This window comes from Sturnira hondurensis, unplaced genomic scaffold, assembly GCF_014824575.4.
Source record: "Sturnira hondurensis isolate 20B ecotype Veracruz unplaced genomic scaffold, ASM1482457v3 Scaffold0001872, whole genome shotgun sequence".
NCBI classification, from domain to species: Eukaryota; Metazoa; Chordata; class Mammalia; order Chiroptera; family Phyllostomidae; genus Sturnira; species Sturnira hondurensis.
This window is the reverse complement of record NW_028074503.1, coordinates 29152934-29172601: the sequence shown is the minus strand read 5'-3', so window position 1 is coordinate 29172601 and position 19668 is coordinate 29152934. Positions and strand designations below refer to the sequence as shown.

Genomic DNA, 19668 nt, shown 5'->3' with positions numbered 1-19668 from the left:
AAAAGAGGGAGAGAAACACTGATTGACACGCCAGGTGTTTCCATGTGCCCGGACTGGGGACTGAACCCATAACCTAGGCATGTGCCCTGATAGGGAATTGAACCAGTGACCTTTTGCTTTGCAGGCTGATGCTCAACCAACTGAGCCACACCAGTCAGGGCAGCAAAAGTGATTTTTAATAGAAGCATGATTTTTATTTTAAAGGATTTTTTGAAAAATATAGACAATAACACACAAAAAGAAAAATTACCTATAATCCCAGCACTTTTTGAAGTACCTTTAATAAAATGAAAAACTCTATCGAACTATTCTTACCGTTCAAGTTCTATGCCTTAGGAGAACCACCACAAACCACTTGGCATACATCCTTGCAGACTTTCTATTACTGTGTCTTGAAAATAATAAAGTTTACCAGTTTTTTCTAGTAGAAGCAATTTGGTATTCCTCTGCATAATTTTATTTTTTATAAAAATATTTTATTTGTTCAGCGATGTGACTCCTGGCTGTCAGATCATTTCAAAAGTTAAAATTAAAAGTGTGCATGATATGGTTAAGTGTATGCTCAGCCCAGATTTGCTTCTCTCTCTTTTTTAAAATCATTGAACACATATCAGTTGCTTGCATAGCTTGGAAATGATTAGACTCACCATTTTCAACAAACAATCGAAGGCAGGCATGCTCTTTTAAGGGGAGGCTTCTTTCCAAACAAAATAGTACACCTGAAGAAACATGCTTTTTAGTAATATTATGACGCCAGGTTTATGGCGAATGCTTTCATCGCAGTCAGCTGGTCAGCTGAGATGAACATTTAGAGACATCACTGCTACATTAAGTTTGCTGGCGGCAACACTACAAACTATTTGCACTTACAGATTTCGAATTTATGATTATCCAGGTGTCAGGGTTTGCAACTGTGTTGGACTACAAAGTAAACAACCAGGAAACCTAAGGGTGCCCCTAAAACCGCCGCAAATCCTCAAACTCAAGGTTGGACTACGAGTTAAAACAGAACAGAAAATACCCTTTCTGGATCTTTGGAAGGTTTAAAATGGAATGAAACTTCTGGTGCATGCTTCCTAATCGACACAGGAAAAAGTCAAAGCCTCAAATCAGAGCACACAGAAAGGCAAACGATGCATGAGAGGTTAAAAAGACTGATTTTGTAAGAGTGTTCTTGTTTTTTAAATTCTTGATGATGACTTTTACATCAGGGATAAGAAACAAGGACCCGCTCCATCTTTAGTTCTGTGCGGTCCACGCTCTTCCCCAGGCAGGCTGGGTGTTTCCGTGCAGGCGGTCATCGAGCACGAGGTCCTACAATTTGTTCGGAATTCAGCTGTTTGGAATGTTGAAGGCGGTTACCCACAGCGGCAAGGCTGCCAGTAGCAGGTGGATTTCTAGGACACCTTTCAAAAGCCTAAGAATTCTTAATGCTTCTGAGTGCATAGTGCCAGTTCAACCTCCTAAGCACTATTTGTAAGTTTTTAAGGGGAAAGCATTTTGAGATCCAAGTCAGACACTAGGCGCTTAATTAGCTACTGCAGATGCCAGAACCTTAGGAGTTCTCAAGTCTTTAGATATGCAGGGGTTATCTGTGTGTGACTAGGCATCAGGAGTCTGTGAGATGTCAGAGAAAAGCATGAGGTCACCTGTCTGGAACCCCTAGAGGCTGGATTCAGCCCAAGTTCTAAGCTAAAGTCAAGACTGAAAGAGGATTCCATGTAGAAGGTGTCACAGAATCAAGGGCCTGGAGGAGAGACAGTAAATCTTGTCAGAACAAACAGAAAACCTTCAAAGTGGTTAGGATTTATGGTACAAGGGACGAGGTGGAGAGCTGACCGCGGAAGGAGAATGAGACTGAATTCAGGCCGCGAAGGGCCGTGTGGCTTTCGGCGGTCATGCGTGGCTCGTGAACACAGTGTGGGAAGGACTTGGAAACCCGAAAACATTTTAGGAAGTATTTACTGACAGACATTGTGTGATCCAAATTATCACATTTTCTATACTTTAAAAGTACAGTTATTTAATATTAGATTCACATCTAAACCTTTTTGCTACACACAGATTGAAAACTGGATAACAACATGTTTTGCCATTTTATATTTAGATAAATGTGGTTTAGTTTTCAATTAAGAACGGCAATTTGATCATTCAATAATTTGATCATTTTTCTCTCCAAATACTTAGAGTACTTATTAAAATGTAACTGTTATGGTCAAAGTTAGTGAAAACATTTTCTTTAGCTTTGGGCAGATCTTAAAGCAAATGTTCTTTTGAGTATTTTTAACAAAAAAGCTATTTCAAATGTATGGTAGGTGTCTTAAAATGAAAATAGTTTTGTCTCAGAATTCTTAAGATTATAAATTCTTTTTTTTAAATTTAATTCTTTAAATTAAAAAAAAAAAGCAACCTGAAGAAATACAGAACAAAGAAGGGCTGATTACTGAGGTGTGTTCATGTTCAAATTTGGCATCTCTGAACACTATAATAAATCTGCATAAATATGTTTCACGACTGTCTCCAAAAGTTATGCCCTTTTTGATTTCTGGTCAATTTTCAACAACAGTAAGACAAAAACTACAGTAAAAATGTAAAGATGTTTAATCTCCCTAAATGCTGTCTAAAATTAATGGCTGATTTTTTTTTCTAGTAAGGCATCTTGACACTGATTATTAGGAGTGTTTTGAATGTGAACTGCATGGTGTCTGATGGCCACACACTCATAGACAACACTGAATGACCTGGAACAGCAGTGTGTAAAAATACATTCATCACAGAAATGGCGTGCTGGCTGCCAGTCAATACATGCCTCTCATTTGGGAGGAGGTTCTCCTGCTGTGATCCCCTCATTACAATTTGCTTTTACTTCCTGGGCAAATGGCAACTAGAAAATGAGGCAGCTTCTTTCTTGACCGAACTTAATCCAGAAGAAATGAGGTGCCAGCTGCAGCCCCTCAAGTGTTCCAGGACATTCTGCACAAGTCTGGAAAAGGCACGATTACATATGCTATTGCATCACTGAGTGGGGCCGCCCGCAAGTTCCTGCGCTCTCTTCTTAGTCTGCTTCATTTGTGGGAAGAAATGTTTCAGAAACAGAGGATACTTTCTGCTCATATCCCAGTCGATCTACTTTTATAATGATATAATTTGAGGTGTGGAAGGCAGATAAACACTCATTGTAGATGCACAGTTTAGAAAACATTCTTGGATCCTTTTAAAAGAAGCATCCAGCTAAAATCTGAGCACAGCATAACTCCTGTTCTATGTTTTTATGATAATTAGTCTCAATGCAGATTACCTTTTTCTAGGAAGCAGACAAAGGTTCATTCACTTAGATAATTGACTGTAACTATAGTCATAGCTGTAAAGAGATTCATAATACACTCACATATAGGTTGAAGTGGTATTTATTTTTTCATACAAGGATTTTCTGACTCACTGATTTCTAGTCACCATTTAACACACTGCAGGTCACAATACATGATTGTAAGAGATGTGAAAAGACCACAAAATGTAGAAAACAAAAACAATTTTTTCTTTTAATTAAAAAATGCAGATACTAGGAAGCATGTTAGGAGAGAACAGACAAAGGAAACAAGAATTGCCGTGAATAAGTATAAGCTCCAAAAATAATGACTGTTCCAGTAACTGTTTGTTTGGGGTTTTTCTTTATCTAATGTGGCTAAACAATTTCTGGTCCACTGTAAATGGGCCCAGTTTTCTAGTTAGGGTTCGGATTTGGGGTTCTGTTTCCGGGAGTCCAGTATCAGTGGAGAGTAAGGAAACAGACTGAAAATATGGTGGATGAGCCTAAACCTAATGCTAAATGAAATAAGCCAGACACAGAAAACCACATACCCTATGATCCCACTTACATGAAATTTTCAATGAGGCCAAACCACAGTGACAGGAGGATCAGCAATTGCCAGAGATTGAGGGGAGGGGAAGAAGGACACCTCCGGGCTGATGGATGGCTTCTTATTCTGACAGCCGTGGTGGTGACAAGCCTGCCCACATTTGCTATCACTCATCAAACTGTGCACTTACAGTGAGTGGATTTCTTATGTGTAAATTACACCTCACTGAAACAGTTACAAATATGTAAATGCAGCAAGACAGATCTACCAGGGGAGAGTGAGCTATGTACTAACTGATGCTTTTGTTGCTACTGCCCAGAAGTGGCGAGAAATGGCCACACGAAGGGCTAATTACATAGAGCAGGAGGCTCGGGCTGTCCCTTGGAACGCGTTTTCTAGTTTTTCATCGGGTCTCGGCGGACACTGCTCCCCCAGTTTCCCTTGGGGGGCTCTTAACCGCAGCCTGCCGTTTCTCAATGAGGGCACCTTTCCCGTAAACCCTCTGGAAGAGTTCTTTTCCTCGAACTCTTGTTCATCACTCTGTAGCAGATCTGTGCACGCAGCAAAAGATATTTCTTCCTTCTTAATATAAGCCACACATTTCTGTTCAATGTACAATACTGGCTATCGATTCAGGATTGCTGGTCCAAACCAGTCTTACCTTCTTTGTTTGAAAGTCCTAAACCTAAATTTACATCTGCTACTGTCTACAAGTATGTATAGTCCGTTCTAAAGGTAAAGATTCGGAAATATATTTTAGAAATTCTAGAATTGTTAATACAAATATCCCCACATGAAGGATTCTACCCCAGAAATACATGAAGATTTATTTTTAATAAATAGCACAGCACTGAAACAGTCTAGCTTTTATACAAGGAAAACTTTTGAACACTGTCCAGAAGAACAGTCAAGCTGCAGGAAAACACCGATCCACACACTTGACCTGGGTCAGGGTACAGAGTTCTGAATGGACTCTCACTTCCCTGCAAGCGTGTGCGCGACCCAGTTAAGGGGCTGCTGTCCCTCCCTGCTTACCGAGTTTCAACACACTGATCCTTTCCCAGAAAGGCAGTTTACAAAACCACTGGGGAACAGAATGATTGGGGCCTATTAGAAAAAATAAATCTGTCTGCAGAATATGACACAAAGAAGTGAAACAACACCCAACAAAGGGGCATGGAAAACAAAAATAATACCCAATACAGAAAGGAAAAAAAGCAATGTTTTGTTTCATCCTTACGTCACGCTGTATTAATTAAGAAAAACAAGAAATAAACAAGAGAGCACCGGTGAAATCAGACACAAAAAGGCACTACAGCACTGCTCACGAAGCCCACTCTTCACCACTGAATACATTCTGCATGACAGGCTTTGAGAAGCAGGAATGTAACTCTAGTTCATTAAAAAGGACTCTGCCATGAAGACTTTAGCTTCCTGGCATTCTCCCCAAATGTCTCCGTACCGTGGGTACCTCTTAACCCTGACTCTGTAAGCAGTTGGACACTCCCAGCTCTCCTGTCTGAGACCACTCCCCAGCACAGGAGACTCTGATCTGCCAGCCAGCCGCAGGGCTATTGCAGGGAACCTGCCACAGGGACCACTGTCCCCAGTGCCACTGCAGGAGAGGCAGTGTTGCCAATGGAGGAGAGAGGGCAGAGGGCACGGGGCCCCGCTGGTCAGGGAACTGCCTTGGCAAGGCCACAGGGTGAGCGGTTCGGGCTCAGAAGGGCTTCTGAAGCTCTACTTTGCCCTAGCTGGGTAGTTAGCTGAAGTTTTCTATTTTTCCTGTCATCTTCCCTTCTACCCTCTGCATTGTCGAGTCTATTGTGTAAGATCATAGTGCAAAAGGATTACACTCTCTTCTCTAGTCTTGGCTATTTTTCCTTGATTGTTTTCTCCACCCTAATGCATCTCAATCTTTTCTCAGCTGTCAACACAAAGAAAACCTTCATTGTTGTTGTTTTTTTTTTCCCCTGGCCTACATTTTTCTGAACAGATTTTCTTTTCCTGAACCCTCTTTTCAAGATATTTTTCAGGGACTTAGAGGCCCCAGACTAATATAAGGACCTCAAGGGGAGAGACGGAAAAGAATTCTTACTTTCCTTCCCTATTGTGTTAGTCATCTCCACACAAGGGTTTAAGAGTTCTGTGGACTACTCTTCCTGTCCAGCTGAGGTTTAATAATATAATCCATCTTCACCATTTCATTTATATCATCTCCTAATATTGACTTATTCCTATAGTACCTACCTCTCACATTTCCACCTACCCAATGAATTTAACTTTTCTATATTTCTATATTCGGAAACATTCTGCCAATCCTAAATTCTCCCGTGGTTTTTTTCTAGCACACAATACAAAGACGGGTGTTGAAGATGATGGGGAGACTTACAACTCCACCATTACTTGCCACGAATTCTCACATTAAACTAAAGGACCGTACAATCAGGATTTTATTTCACTGATGTCATCTGTAAACATTCTCACGCCATATTTTATAAGACCCTCTAACAGTCTCATAACTGTGACTTCTTTGTACAGAGGCCGTCCCCAGACATTGGAAAGCAGGGGATAAATGACTGTATTTTCCGTATGACACCTTATTCATACTGCCACTTGGTTGGGATACTGGTGCTAAAAGAGTATTTTCCTTAGCTATTAAGTGCTACAATGTACTGTGAAGAACTTGGAACAATCAAGGCTAGGCCTGCAAGTTCTCATGTATGCATTATTTCTGCATTTTTTAAAGATATTTTCTCATTCTGTGTAAGTAGCCATTTAAGTGGCATTCAAATCCACAAAATACTATTCTTTGGACAAAAAGATGATTCCCTAAGTGTACAACTTAGTAAATTTTATTTTTTAGTGACTTGCTTTTAGTAACATTTTACAAAGACTTCTCTATATGATATGATGATTAACTCATTTAAATGGACATTTCGGCTTCAAATCATTGCTCTGTAACAGAATCCTATTCAGGTGGGGTTATAAAAGCAAACAGCACAGCAAAGCAGTATGGAAGGGAAAGGGTTAACTCGAAGCCACCAAAGGCCACAGGGGCTGCAAATACGCTGACAGAATTCAAACTCCATCCCCACAGAGCACCCTGTCCCACATCAAGTGTGCTTCATGTGTTTGAGAGAGTTTACTCGGACCCCATTTTATTACACAGAAACCAGAAAACACCCACATTGTGCTTAGCAGGTTCAGTGTCAAATACCCATGTCCAGAGAAAGTAGCACTTGGCCTTTGCATCCCCCAGGCCAGGTGAAAGTGGTCCAAGACCACTCCATGGAGACATGCAATTTAACTCTACCTCTCCTGGGTCTGGGGGGCAGGGAGGCGCACAAAAGCTCAGGGAAATTGGGCCTTCGCTGCTTCGGCAGTGGGGCTTTGGATGCTACAGTATTTTTTGCAGAACCACCCCGTGATCTTGGCATTCTCCTGCCTAGATGACTTGCCACGCCTAAATGCTTTATTTCCCAGGGGACGTAAAGAGAACAACACATAATAAGAAGGTGACTCTGTCCCCTGCTCTTCACCCTTCCTATAAAGATTATCAGAAAAGAAAATGGCTTCTCTAAACTGGAATCAGGAGGAAAACGCACACACATTTACTATTTAATTAGAGGGCACATGACTGAATGAAAGAACAAACTGAAAATGAGGAAGGCTGATTGCCTTTGCCAGCAACCTCGGCTCTTGCTATAAATACTGTGTTTCTCCTTTCGCCGGAAGCTACCTGCTCATCTGCATCTAATCTAAGAAATTTGTCTTTTCCTTTGAAAAAGCTGGAATCCAGAGATCAGTACACATGCCCAAAATATCCCAAGACGAATTAAGAAATATTTTTTATAAGGAATAAAATGATTTTCAAAAGCTTGATTATGTTTTTAAGTCACCACAAATAAGCAAGTTTTTCCTAACTCCCTTTGATTGCTAAGACCCGGGTTATCTATACACATTGAAATGAAACACCCTTTGGACAATCGAGCATAACTCCTTATGAACATCTGAGAAGCACACAGATCTTTCTAATAAAAATGCACTGTTAATTTAGCTTTGGTCATGAACCCCCAACCTAGCAGACGAGCCCTTTCCCCACCCCCAGGTCTGATCCACAGGGAGACTCAAGAACGCATGTTGTCTTCCCGGCACACGCTTCAGCTCTGCCTGCGATGTTTACAAGTGTGATAAACATTTATTCTTTTCTATATCTGCCACTACTGTGAGGTTATTGATCAAACCGTACTTGAAAACACTCTGCTGGACACCATGGAGAAGGATATATGTTGTTTCTGAAAAGTAATTGCTTCCTCTCCTCTGAACAATTCATTGTTTAATCCAGGTTTGTTTTTAATCTGATTTTTTTAAGGTCTCATGAAAGTCATTAATTATACGATGCTCAGGCAATTAAAGATTTATATACCATAGCTTTCACTAACATTAAACTCATATGAAACTGTTTCTAGTTAAGAAATGTGATTACACCCTGGCTGGTGTGGCTCAGTGGATTGCGTGCTGGCCGGTGAAGAATCAAGGGGTCATGGGTTCAATTCCCAGTCAGGGCACATGCCTGGGTTGTGGGCCAGGTCTCCAGTAGTGGGCGCATGAGAGGCAACTACACACTGATGTTTCTCTCCTTCCCTTTTCCCCTTCCTTCCCCTCTCTAAAAAATAAATAAATAAAATCTTCAACAAAAATTAAATGTGATTCCGGTCTACATTAGGTATGGGAAAAATCCAGTTTATTTTTTTCAGGCTATTTGCAGATAATTTTAACAGAACATCAGATGCTTTTTTTCTACGTCTCAACTGAAATACTAAAAAGGTGTTAAAAAAACCCCAAAACACTTAAATGCTCCCGGGCCCATGGCCGGCTAAAAGGAATACAGAACATGGGTGCATTTGCAGAACGGCCTGCTGCTGGGGAAGCCACGGAGCCAAAGCCCCGTTTTCTACTGGCTCACAGAGCAGAAGGGAGAAATGAGGTGGTTTCCCGTGTTCCCCTGTGAAAGGCTCTGGGCATCTCTAACTCTCTCGGGAGTGACCCTCCCCCCTGGATCAACTGCCCCAAAGTAGGGAGGAAATAACATCTTTACCAGGTATCATCTAATTCTGCGTGATTTACCAATCCATCAAGTTAGCCTCATTTCATTTATTTCCCAGTTTACATTTTTGGGGCTTCATTTATTTGTCAAAACTGTTATAAACTTTGCATTTCTGCATTAAGAAATTTAATCTTCTGGTAAATATGGTCATGTTAGCATTTTAACTTTCTTTCTGAACATTTAATTTTTAAATGCTTTTGGTAATTTATGAATTATTTTTTATTTTATTTTTTTTTAAAGATTTTATTTATTGATTTATTTATCTTTAGAAGGGAGGGAGAGGGAGAGAAACATCAACGTATGGTTGCCTTTCGTGCGTCCCCTGCTGGGAGCTGGCCTGCAGGAAATTGGCCTGCAACCCAGGCATGTGCCCTGACTGGGAATCAAACCACGATCCTCTGGTTCGCAGGCCCGCACTCAATCCACTGAGCTACACCAGCCAGGGCTATGAATTATTTTTAAAAGTCGGTTTAAAAGCCCCAGGGTCTAAGAGAAGTCCTCTTTCCTCTGTCTCTAAGTATATGAACAAAGGAATCCACTCTTCCCTTTTGGTTAGATTCACCTAAAAAAATAAGAGTAGTGACGAGTTCTCATGCAGTGTAGATGCTTGGCTACCAGCTCCTTAGGAGCTGAAACAGATTCTCAACGAATTCGTGCTACAAAAAATATCACGTTTTCTTACTTTACCAAAGTTTGCTTTATACCACTTCGCTATTAAGAAAGACCTACATTAGGACTGGATTTTGCAAACTGAGAGAAATCAAAAGAGAATTTTGCAGGGAGCCGGGGTTGAGGCGGGGTGCCCAGGGCAGCGGAGTGGCCCCACCCAGCTCCTTCCCCGGACCCACACTCGGCATCTCGGCTTGGAGCCGCCATGGCTTTGAACTGTGTCTGTGAGCATCTGTACTTTTTTTCAATTTATTTTGTGCACCCGTTAGCAACATGTGTCCTACAGCATCAGAAAAGCCTAAGAGAACTTGTAAGGGTGTTACACTCAATGTAAAGCACAAAGTAATTACGTGTTTTGATTGTGGTGAACAAAATAAAGGCGTAGTACCTGTGTTGACTTTCAGATCTGGGAATGCGAAAAATGTTTCCATATACATTAACGGTGACCGCATCCTCTCTTTACACCATTCTGGCTTACGAGAGGTTTCATAAGAACACTCTCCTTTCGGACATGGGTGAATGAATGTGAGTGGGGAGGTTCTTACTAAACACTTTTGGGCTCATTTTAAATAATGGGAGACGCTGACGCTCCAATCTCTCATCACAACCCTCTCAATGGACTGATCTCAAGTCCGAACGCCCCACAGCAGCAAGCACCCCGCCTCCACGCGTGCAGTACCTCCCAGAGCCACCCGGGGGCGGTCTGAGTTCCTCCACCGGCCTTACCAGACAGAACACCCTCTCGCTGCAGACTCGGGTCTAGCTCCCAGAGCAGATCCTGGGAAAGGCATCCCTGCTATGTTCCCATCACACAGCTCACACAGCTGACGCTGTGACTGAAGCTGGGGTTTGAGCAGAGACAGGAGCGAGGGCGGGGGGGGGGGGAAGCTCAGAAATAGGAAGCCTCCAAATGGGTTCTAGTACCTCCCATGAACTCTCAAGTGAAATAATTCTGTTACACTTTCTGGCATAAAAGACTACACTTGAAGAGTTTCAGGCGGACACCTGGGGGTAGGGGATGAAAGAAAAGCAAATCTCTGAGTTCAGGAAGAAGTACGCGTGGTTCCGGAAGAGACGATATGCACGTGACTAAGAAGAAAGCCGGACTTTCATGTAATCCCAGGGTGTTCACTGTGAATAGATCGAGTTTGGCTTGGAACACGTTTAGCCGCAGTAGATCTCGTCCCAGCAGGAGGCGGAGCTGGCCAGCAGCCAATTCCCCGCCCCCCGCCCCAAAATAAATGCTACACATTCCATAATCATTTATACCATGCTTTAAAAAGTCACAAATTTTATGTCTATAAACTTATTTTTGCCAGGGAACAACCATTTTGAAGAGGAAACGTCTACTGAGTTCAATTTCACCGCTAAGGAAATGGGCAGGGTCCTCCGCCGTCTTCGTTTACCCTGCAGCTGGAGGCTGATACTGAGCGCGCGGTCATCGCCTTCAGAATTTAACATCCTTAGCATCGGTCCAGGCTCAGAAAATCAAGAAGTCCGAATTTCAAAAGAAAGTGGCTTTGTCTCTTATACTCTAGCTTATATTATTTCAACGAACCAGATATTTGGCATGCAGCTAAAAAAACAAAATTGTTTTAGCAATTTAAATTCTAGTACTTTGGTAATTTAATTCATCTGAGTAATGGGCCATTGCTTCCCGCCATATTTATTGAATAAACTAATAAATTACTAGTGACCCCTTAGAAATTTAATACTGTCTAGCAGTGGTCAGTTTGGTAGAAGCCCTTCTTACAATCCCGAAGCCCAGGACTTCGTGGATGGGTGCCAGAATGCAGCGAGGCTCTGCTGAGATTTGGAAGGGTCCCTGTGTGCTAGTGTGGCATGCAATCCAATTTTTTTGATAAGGGCCACTGTAAGGCATGGTTCATGGATAATCTGCCAACACAGGATGCTGAGAACCTTGCTACTCTACTCCTTAAAATCACAGAGCCTATGAGCTAATGCTCTTGCAAGTGCAAATGTACTCAGCCAGTGTCACCAGAGTTTATAACTAGATTATTCATGGAAAACTTTAGGAAAGAAAACACTAACTAGGAAAATATTCCCAGGGCATACTGAATAAATTCCTAGTCTTAAGAAGATGAGAAACCATTTTTAGTGATTGGAAATGAGCAGAATAGTTGAAAAGGAAGGAACTCAGAAAGTCTCAAGTTTCCAGGACTTCCACTTACTTCAACAGAGCTGACAGAACTCACGTAGACCGCAGAGAAAATTGCCCCCTTTGTAGCAATGGATGAGCAATCACACTGGTTCCATTTTAATAAACAAAAATGTGAAATGAATGATACACTAGCAAGGAAGAGTCTGTTTCCCTAAGCGACTGCCACACAACTGACTGACAGCAATTTATCTGCCCAATCACTGCCAGGCATGCATTCAGTAATGTGGAGATGCATGCATTCAGTTATCCTGGGAGATGACTGATCACTTTACAGGAAAATACCCTTCCTGTGAAAGGCTTTCCTATAAATTAGGGCGAAGAGAAAAAACCCACCACCCCCGCATCTCACCGTCTTCCCCAGACAGAAGCTCCTTCGGACAGCCTGAAGAAAGTGCCTTGCTAACACACTTAGCATGGAGCATTTACAGAGTTAAAAGCTGAAAATGCCTACCCTGGTAAATGAGATACATTTCTGCATTTCTTCTGATACAAATTCAATTTTTTTAAGAGCCTTTACCCTAGACACGACGTCACACTTTTTACGATAATAAAACTTTAAAATCACAGTATGTGGCTTCCCAGAGTGGTCAGCAAGTTTTCCATTTTTTCCAGGCAGCCCCATCTTGTTATAGCAAATGGCATCGTTCCAAAAAAAAAAAGAAAAGAAAAAATTAAATTGATTACTATGTCAACCTTGGCATCCACATGCCAAACTGTTCTTTCATAAGAGCTAAGTTATTTGGTAGACACTTGAGAAAAAGTTGTCTTCTCTGAATCCCACATTCTTGCCATCGGATATCATTTCTTAGGCTTACAGGCACATATTTCTGCAATCTGAGTGTTTCCGAAATCACTCAAGAGGGTTTTCCACTTTCCTTCTTCAGAGGCCAGTTTATTAACCTACTAAGGGCTTCCTTTTCTTCTCCCCAAAGTGCTCTGTTTCCTTCTACTTATTTGCCACATACGTAAAGACAGATTTAATAGGCAGTCAGCTACCTACCACATCACGATACAGGTTTGAGTGGGGAGTACACGTTTCTAGGAAAGCCCAGGCCATTCCCCCTTCTCTCGGTCAAGCTCCGAAGGAAGGGCAGTGACTACTCTGACCTGGGGTGCACCTCTCAACCACAGATTTACACAGGGGCAGGCCACAGGTTCCCTCTACCATCCCATCCCTGAACTCCTAGCGCTGCGATGTGTTTGGGATAGGCTGGGTCGGCCTGGAGAGGTCACAGAGCGGGAGCGGAGAAGCTAATGTGACCCGAAGCGGTCTGGTCCACGTGCCTTCACTCCACTGGGTTTGCACTCACTGCGTTGCTTTCCAGAATAATCACTACCTGTGACTGGAAACAGTTCTCCATTCCTACCACATGGCCCCTCCGGGCCTAACCATAAAGCTTTCCATGTACACCCCTGATTAGGTAAGATCTTCTCAGAGCTATCTGTGAGTTCATACGCTCTATTGTTAGATATGTATTATTTTCTTCTTTTGGAAAAACTCAAGCTTTGATTTTAATTTTAAAATTGGCATAAGCAAATTCCCTCTTCTGGGAACGCTGCGTGTACAGGCCCCACACCCCATATTTGCCCTGGTACGGGTTCCATCATTTCTGAGACACCCTAGTTTAAGAACCACCCCCCATAAACAACTTGCCCCTTATAAAGACAGACTATGGTCCGTCCCCAGGACAGACTTTAATTCACAAGTTGCTGAGTTGCTGTGTCCTACTGCCCCACAAAGAAGGCTGGCCCCTCCATCTTCCCAACGCGAAAGCGTTCGGGGTAATGCATTTGGCCATGGACATATGTCTACCTTGGAATGGACTCACAGGCTGATGGAGTGATTTCAGACGACCAGTTGCTTAATCAAGACAGGTAAGGAGAAAGGAAGCTGCTATTTGATTAGCTGAATTATTCTTTTCCAGTATGAGAGCTTTATTGAATTAAACAGCATGGGCTTGAGGTTACTTTACACTGAGCAAGGCTCATATCTTCAACTTCAAAAGGTTAATGTGATTGATTGACTTCAAGAAGAAATAAAAAATGCTAACATTATGGCAAAATATGTTTGTATGATATAAATAATAATACAAGGTACATTGTGGAAGACAATAATAGTCTGAACATTTTATAAATTACATGTGAACTTGTAATGAGAATTTTTTTAAATTTAATTCTTGTTCAAGTACAGTTTTCTGTCTTATATTCTCATGATAATGAGAAATTGAATGGGAAGAAGGGGACCCTCTCTCTCCACTAGTATTTTGTTCCTCTTAGAGATTTCTGGGAACACATTTTAAAGCAGGTATTGAGATTCACATTTTAAATATCTTGGGCTATAGCTAAATAAACCATATTTTTAAGTAGAAGTATATGATACTAAAAATTGAACAGAAATACATTTCTTTTTTTAACCACTCATGTTTCTACCCACATATATAGACAGCCTGCAGGCCTCATAGGGCCCAAACATTTTCTGATCGGTGCCTGTGATGTCCAAAATGTCAGAGTTCTTACCCCCTCTCCCAGTGGAGCAGACACTCTCTCCTGTACCATCGTCTCTCACCTCCCTGAAGGTTAATCCAAATCTCACTTGCCCAGCTTCTCCTGCACTATTTATAAAACAAAGGAGGAGGACGAGGTGGCACATGAGAGGTGGTACAATCTTCCCATGCTGCATCCAAAGCTGTGAAAGGCATGCACCTTGATTCTAATCTCAAGAGAACAGGAGGTGAACAGCCAGGTGTCTGGATGTGTCCTGAACTGAATGACTATCAGTCTAATGCCCACAAATATGACTACAACTCAATGTGCTAGTGAGGTAGTACATGGTAAATGACAGTTGGGTTTAGAAACATGTAAGAATAGTAGTTAATTGAAGGGAAGGACGAAGATAGGGTATATGGGTAGAAAAGAGAGGCCTTAAATGAGAAAATAGCCTGTGCAAAGGTCCTGGGGAATGAGAAAGAGAAAAGGAAATAGTAGAATTAATAATAATAATAATAATAATAATAATGAATAGAATGGCCTAAGCACAGAGACTGCAGGGGAGCGTGGTGAGAGATGGGGGTGGGGAAATAGGTAGGAGTTTAAAGTAAAATAACTGATATAACTGTGCATAGGTATTGTTGGTAGTGATGTTGATATTTATACTGCTCTTTCTGCCATCTTTCCGTGCTGCCATAATGGTGCGCATGAATGTCCTGCTGATACTCTCAAGAGTATCAACAATGCTGAAAAGAGAGGCCAACGCCAAGTTCTCATCAGGCCATGCTCCAAAGTCATCGTCTGGTTTCTAACTGAGATGATGAAGCATGGCCGCACTGGCGAGTTTGAAATCACCGATGACCCCAGAGTTGGAAAAATCGCTGTGAACCCCGCTGGCATGTGGAACAAGCGTGGAGCGATCAGCCCCAGATCCGATGTGCAACTCAAAGGTCTAGAGAAGTGGTGGAGACCCTGCTTCTGTCCCATCAGTTTGGTGTCATTGTACTGACAACCTCAGCGGGCGTCATGGACCATGAAGAAGCAAGACGAAAACACACAGAAGGGACAGTCCTGGGATTCTTTTTCTAGGGATGTAACACATATGTACAAATAAAATGCCTCAGTGGAAAAAAATTTATATTAGCCCTGTATTTACATGTACTTGCATTTAAATTATAGAAATTTTCAACATGTACAAAAGCAGACAGAATAGTACAATGGATCTCGACACACCCTGCACCCGGCTTCAATAATTACCAATTTGGGGTTAATTTTGCTTCATCCACAAGCCCATTCTCTTTCCCCTTCCTACACTGTTTTGAAGAAAATGTTGGAGATCAAATGATCTTACCTGTGGGATCTTTTATTTTAAAATAACTCCCTACCACTGTTTTCTTCTTCTTTTTTTAAAACACCCTGTTTAAAATTCAGTGTAAGGTGCTGGGGCGTGGTGCTTCTCACTAGGAGCTAGAAAAGCAGAAGGACCGCCACACGCATGTGTGGCTCCCAGCTCAGCCGCTCCGATCCTCTGCTGGACACAGGTAAAAAGGCCGGAAGGTTCCTTTCTCACCAGTGCAGCCATTTTCACCCTGTTCCCTCTCCTGGCACGCATACGCTAATTACTAAAATACTGAGGCACGCCCCAAAATACATTTTTTGCCCTTCTTACAGAAATGAAGTAGGTATAACTTTGATTCATTCATAGTGGTTGCCTCTTTTTTAAATTTGACAATCTAAGGGAAGTCTGTGTCCCTGACTAAATAGGTGTTGCAAGTTTTAAAAATTCTTGCGACACACCAGTATGCTGTGGCACAACAGCTGAACATTGCTGACATAGACTAATTACTTGGAAAATACTCTATTAATCCACAAAGCCATTCGTGTCTCAGTAATTGTGCAAGAAGAACTTACGAAAGATTAACTTTCAGGGATTTCCTTATTTTTTTCCCCTTTAGAACTATGCTATCACCAATATGTTAGCTATTAGGCAAATGCAGCTATTTTAATTCAAATTAATTAAAATGAAATAAAACAAAAAATACAGTCTCATTAGCCATCTGTGGCTAGTGGTTATCATATTGGAAAATGTAGATACTGAACATTTTCTTCATCACAGACAGTTCTGGTGAAATCTTTTTGTTTTAGAAGACACAATTAATTTAAATTCATACTAAAATATTAAAAAGTCAGCCATGAACATATTCAAAAGTTATTTTTACAATACGTACACATACAATGCCAAATTAGACCCTATACAAGAATATAAAGTGTATTTTTTCTTGAAATATTATCAATTCACAAGAAATCTGAATTAAAACATAGTCACAAAAGTGACTATATTTTCTTCTTTCCCTGTACTGGTCTATTTCTAACTGTGATAATGACAAATGATAAGCTAAAGGGTATTTTTCAAGCCCAAAGTTCAATTAATACTTCCCACAGAACTTTCAACTCCTGAATCACTTCATTTGCATGTAAGCACATGTGTGATTCCTCTGGGGGTAAAGAGCACCTGATCTTTCACTGTTCACTGCAGTGGGCTCCACCAACTGCTACAAAATCAGGACAACAAAAAATATATTTGCTTTCCAGGAGGTCTTTCTTTTATAGAAACTTTACCTTAAAAAAAGCAAATCTATATTTTGTTCAAAGATGTATATGGCGAGTCAACGGATACTAGTTAAACAGTAAAATAAAAGCTTATGGGTTCAAACTTTGGCTCAGAAGTCTGAGATCTGAATCGATGGTTGTATGAAACCAACAATCTGGGCGGGCAAGAAGGTGGATGAGGAGGTGTCAGTTTCACCCTAACATCAGCACTACGCGTGTGTACGCAACAGTGGTGTGATGAGCAGCAACGTGGCATGTTTATCATGAGATAATCACACCCCTAGAGGTTTAGAAGCGCTCAGCTGAACCCTGTGCCTCACAGCACACTTGGGGTGTCATTATCTCATGATAACCATACTCTCTGTCAAGTCTTATTGCTTAATTAGGGGTTATGAAGGTGATCAGACTAAAAGAAATCGGATGAACCGTATCTAAGATGAATGATACCTTAATCAACCTAAAACTGGTGGCTGGAGGAACCATGAACGAACACATACAGTGAGTTACATACTATGTTTAGAGAAATCTGTTAATAATAAATGAGGAGAAATGCAACCTGCATTCACAGATTATCTGAATTGCATTTGCCATGAGGTATGATGCTTATGGTCAATAATTTAAACTGTGTTTTCATATTGTATGTAAAATGTTGCAGAGATTAACGATAACATGAAATTTAACTCTGACCTAATATACCCAGCTTATGCATGACAGTAATTCATCATGATCCAAACACAGAATTTAGGCAGCGAGTCTGCAAGAGAGCTGATCAATAACACCCACGCCATATAAGATTTTAACAAACTAACCTGAAACCAAAAAGGAAAAATAACACGCTATATCCCTTCTTATTTTTTTCACTAGAGCTTAAAATAATCAAACAAGAAAAAAAAATCAGAGCACCAAATGCTCTTAACAGCCGTAGTTGAATATTTAACTTTAGTCCGTTTGTTCTATTTTTATAAGCAACTGACATATTTGTGGGTGGAATACGGCTCCACGTACAGTGCACTTGAAGCTGCTTTCCAATTCACTGTGAAACATCAATTATCTTTATCAAATAACAGTATCTCATCTCAGTCCATTATCAAGATGGAGTCTTATTTTAGCCGGACTGCAGCCCTATCTGTGTATCAGGACTGGCCGCAGCGGCAGAGCGGGAGTGAAAGGCTGTGAAATAATCAATAATCATCATCAAATTGTGGTCGAAAGGTTGTGAAGATGGAAGTTTTTGATGAAACCTCACCTTTTTTTTTTTTGGTGCGGATGATAAGGCTTAACCTCTGCAATACCTGATAACTATGACTCGGTCAGAGGAAGCCTCATGCACTTGAAAGTGGTTCTGAATATCCAAAGACACTGAAACACTCAGGCTCACGGGGAACACAAACCTCACGCCATCAGACACCATCAGGCGGGAGGGCTCACAACCACTGAGAACCTGGTGGACAGTAAACCTGGTACCTGACTCCTGCACAGACGACTCAGACCTGTTGGGCTGTGGGCACTGAATCCACCGATGCTGGCATAACCACGGGTCAAGCGCATCCTGGCATTTTCCCCATTTTCCCCAGAGGGGAACGAAATGTTGCCTAAGCCTGTGTACCTAGATTTGGGAAAGGCCTTTGCCGGTGAGTCACAGAGGTTTTACTGCATCTCTTCTCATCACACTTGTCCTAAAACTTCGTGAGGTGTGGCATGTAGAAACATGGAGGAGAATTAACAACGCTAATTTGGGGGGATCTTTTCCTGATTTTTCTGTCATTGGGTTCTAATTACACCATGTGGACAAAAACCCAAAGTCAGTCAACTGAGAAACAACTAGGCTCAAATTAGAGACAGTTTCGTTGCTTGGGGTTTTGTACAAATCTAGGAGGCTGTGCTATATGCTAAAAACTTTAATTAAAAACTCTTATTTTATGAGTTTAATATTTAAAAAAATATACATTTTGAAAATCACATATCCTTGAAACAGAAACCCTACCTACTAAAATTTGATAGAACAAGAAGACACAAAAACTAAACCCACCAACACATAAATTAAGATTTCAAGGTGTTAAAAAATTAAATGGCGAAGCTCACTGATATAAACTGTCAAACTATTAACATCTTCCAGAGGTGAGCTACTAATAATTTGAACACACTGTCATCAGTGTTATAGCAAACATTTTTGAAACAGACCCTAGTTCAAGGAATTCAAGAAGTCGGACACATACTAATAAGCAGAAATCAGCTTTATTATAATTCCCCAACCTGAATTTTTTGAAAACGGGTTGGTTAAAGGAACTTGTGTGTGCTGACTAATGAAAATGCTCTAGGGCAACTTCAAATGAAAAGTAACTAACAATACTAACCTAACCTGGAAGGCTTGCTTTGGCTCATCTCTCCTATAAAACTGTCCAGCCACTTCTGGCAAGAATGGAGCAGTTGCTCTCTCTTGACCTATATCATTATTTACACTAGTAATGGCATTGACAGTGGGTTAAAATATTTAAAGCATCTCTGAGAAATGTACATTTTATTCTCCCTGTACCAACAAAAGCCAAGCCTATTTCTCAGAATCTCTGAGCTCCTTCTGCAACACTACACCACAAGTCCACACTTAGGGCACAAAGAAATTATTATTATGCTAATTTTGGACTGGGAACTATACAGGAAATAAACATTAAAATAATCGGACACTAAAATATGTGAAACCTCCAATATACAACAGAAAGATGCTCAAAGAAATCCATTTTCCACGAATTACAGTT

At 41.1% G+C, this 19668-nt stretch overlaps 1 protein-coding gene and 1 pseudogene across 3 annotated transcripts in view; one reads left to right on the top strand and one right to left on the bottom strand.

The window, feature by feature from the left end:
* Window positions 1–19668, bottom strand: part of WDR7 (WD repeat domain 7) — a 291523-nt gene that overhangs the window by 23551 nt on the left and 248304 nt on the right. The window lies entirely within an intron of this gene.
* Window positions 14772–15504, top strand: LOC118978983 (40S ribosomal protein S15a-like; annotated as a pseudogene).